General features: G+C 38.4%; 1 long non-coding RNA gene across 1 annotated transcript; it reads right to left on the bottom strand.

Annotated features, from left to right (window-relative positions):
* Positions 1–365: 365 nt before the first annotated feature.
* LOC140592716 (uncharacterized) lies at positions 366–2,801 on the bottom strand. The gene is made up of 7 exons (XR_011993156.1): positions 2,747–2,801; positions 2,518–2,643; positions 2,325–2,414; positions 1,895–1,960; positions 1,620–1,664; positions 936–1,415; positions 366–753 (listed from the first exon to the last, which is right to left on the bottom strand). It is a non-coding gene; the product is annotated as an uncharacterized lncRNA (long non-coding RNA).
* Positions 2,802–3,062: the final 261 nt, after the last annotated feature.

Genomic DNA, 3,062 nt, shown 5'->3' with positions numbered 1-3,062 from the left:
TTTAATTGCTTTTAATTACCCTTAGGTGTACAGGCTATAAGATATAACAGCATATTAACCAAATGTGTTTGCCATGTAAAGTGTGGAAATATAAGAGGAAAGTGAGATTATTAGTGGTTAGACTATGAGTACGTGTCCACGAATTTGTGACAGAAACAAAGGTTTATTAGAGAGAGAAGGTGAAGGGTAATAAAAGTAATGAGTTACACTAATATCTTGCATGTCGTCCTGTGTTGCCATGAAATGTTACAGCACCTTTGTCACGACCGGGTGACGGGCAAGCGAGTGGGGTGCGGGAAAGCAGGATCAGGGAGACCGGAATCCAAGGGCAACGGGGTTTATTATAGAGAACAAGCAGACAGGGGAGCACTCGGTTAACAACGTCAATGACAGACCTAGGGAAACAGACTCGAACGCCGACTGAAATACACAAGAAAAGACGAAACAACAGGAAACAGGTGATCACGTACGGGGTAGTACACGTGGGTAATGAGGGGGCGTGGCACACACGAGTATCGGACGAGCTGGGCGTGACAACCTTGGCTTGTTTGATTTAATTGAACAGGTACTATGAATTTAAAAATGGCATCAATGTGTAGTGCAGATTTAAGTGTTAACTGCTCCGAAGAAAAACAAAAAAACTTACAGGTATTGGGTGGATCTTGGCACGGTGAGGTGCGTGTTTTAGGGTATCCCCTATACAATTTTCAATATCCTTCTCGCTAACCCTCGGAAATTGTGCAGCACAAGCTCCTAGAAAAAATGCAGTATTTAATAAATATTAAATAATGGGTCTATGCAATGTAATGGACAACATTTTGTGAAATCTAACCGTTTAACATACTAGGTAATTCATTTAGCGATAAATGTGGTTTTTAATTTTCTTTTCAAAACAGATGCATGATTATAAATAGAAGGGTCTTTTAGAAGCTTACTTAAAACAACATGGTGGAGTGCTGTTCCCAAGAAGGACAGCTTTCCTTTTCGGCCTTTCAGGCTGTAATGTGACCAGACCTCGTTTGTAGCCATCTTTCTGAGGATTCTCCTCACAACGTCCCCAATGCTGCAGCCTCCCATCAGACTCAAAAAACGGATCTATACAACATATGAAGATAAATACTTAAAAAGAATTGTTAGTTTTGCAATTAGACAAACCATTTTAAACAGCAATATGGCACATCAACATACTATCTTTTGTTTTTGTTCTGGGCCCTCCAACTGCAATTTGAATCCCTCAAGCTCTTGCACTGTCCTGCAGGGCTTCTCAAAAGACATGTTCTCCATGGATGCCGGGCCAGGAGGATTTTTTTGAATGGTCTGGACCAGGCGTTCAATACTGTTTCCAATGTCTGCCTGCATCCTTTCAATTGCCATCATGATTCTTTTTTCAGATTGGATTATTAATTGATGTAGGTCTGGAAAATTGAGGTAAGAAAATGTTGTTTAAATATTCAATTATTTGCTCTGTGGCATTCAAGCATAGACATGGTACTCCAGAAGAAAATGTACACCTTGACTCTTTGTTGCAAGATGCATTGCTATAGCGTAAGGCAATCACAATTCCTTTTTGGCATGGACTGTCAATAATAATAATGAAAAAAATGCAACTGTACATTTACCTGCATTTACTGCACCTTCTGTGAGGCTGCTTTCAAATCTGTGGTCTGTTTGTGATACAAATTTGTAAGATAAATTTTATTACATTACTATAATTATTGCGTGTTAGACAATTTTTTGTGACTATTCTTCATGCTTATGCATAGGTCAAATTTTGGTTTAAAATTGCACAACACTGAACATGATTTCACAGCCAGTTTAGTTAAGGTGCTCACATTACTCAATATGACAAATACTATTTAATGTTAATGGACAGGCAGAAGCTGAACACACATACCATTTGAAGGATAAACATCTGAAATGTCACACTCTGGGGCAGTTGTGCTCTGAGTAGATGGTTTATCTGAGAACAGACAATGAAAGAATGATATAAATTTCAGTCACAGTTACATAATGAATTTTAATGTACAGCTCACTAGCCAGATAGTTGTCTTATGTTAAGGTAGTGTGTACTTAGTTTTAAATAGAGCAAAGGAGCAGTTTCTTACTTAGTAATGTAGGTGTTGGTAGTTTTAGTTTTTATACAACTTTTTGCCTTTCAGAAATATACTAGAACATTAATGTTCATAGTGAAAATACAAATTGGGAAAATTTATATATAGACTTATAAACCAGAAAGTGATGACTTTTGGAGGGGAGGGGGTGGGGGGTGGAATACTTCATGTAAGGCACTGTAGCTTATGTGAAAAGTGATTTCTTTTACTTACAACTCGGAGGCTTAGGCAGGCTTGGTGGGTTTTGAGAGGGATTTTGAGGAGATGATTTTTTCCTCTGTTTCCGTGGCAACTCATCATCACCTATTAATTCAGGAAGGTCCAGTAAATATATGCAGAGTATTTGACATAATTTCTTTACATTAACAGTGAAGCAATATAGGAAATAGCAGTCACATATGTTTACTTTCACTGTCTGTCCTGTATCTGTATGGGACAGTCCTTTTACGCCTCTTAACCTCTTCCTCCGCACTGTCCACATTTGAGGTCTCTGTGGCTCTTTGAGCCCGTTCTCTGGCTGTCTTGTAGTTGTCTAAGGTCAGAGTAACATAATGGTCAGTATATACTTTACGTAATCATCTTGAGTACATAAATGCAGTGAACCTCTATATGACAATCTTCAATCAGTTTCTCACCAGTCGCTGAGATGATTCTAATTTTATGTTTACTCCAGAGCTGCTTATCTGGCCTTTGGGAGGCCTTTGCCATGCCAGTGGCATTTTTACGGGGCCAATAGCAAATCAGAACCTAAAACATTTCACAAAAAAAGTTAATCACATGTCTTAATTTTTGCAGAACTATGGACTTCAACATGTGTATACGTGTATCCTTACCCCATTCATCTCCTCTACCCATGAGGCAGGAGCCACAGCAATTGAGTTTTCTCGTAAAAAAAGAATTACGTAGAAATGAACCTGTATTACAAAAAGGAAAACACACGCTTCTTAAAAA

Source organism: Paramormyrops kingsleyae, chromosome 1 (assembly GCF_048594095.1).
Source record: "Paramormyrops kingsleyae isolate MSU_618 chromosome 1, PKINGS_0.4, whole genome shotgun sequence".
Classification (NCBI taxonomy): Eukaryota; Metazoa; Chordata; class Actinopteri; order Osteoglossiformes; family Mormyridae; genus Paramormyrops; species Paramormyrops kingsleyae.
The sequence above is the reverse complement of the archived record's forward strand: the minus strand, read 5'-3'. Positions and strand labels throughout refer to the sequence as shown.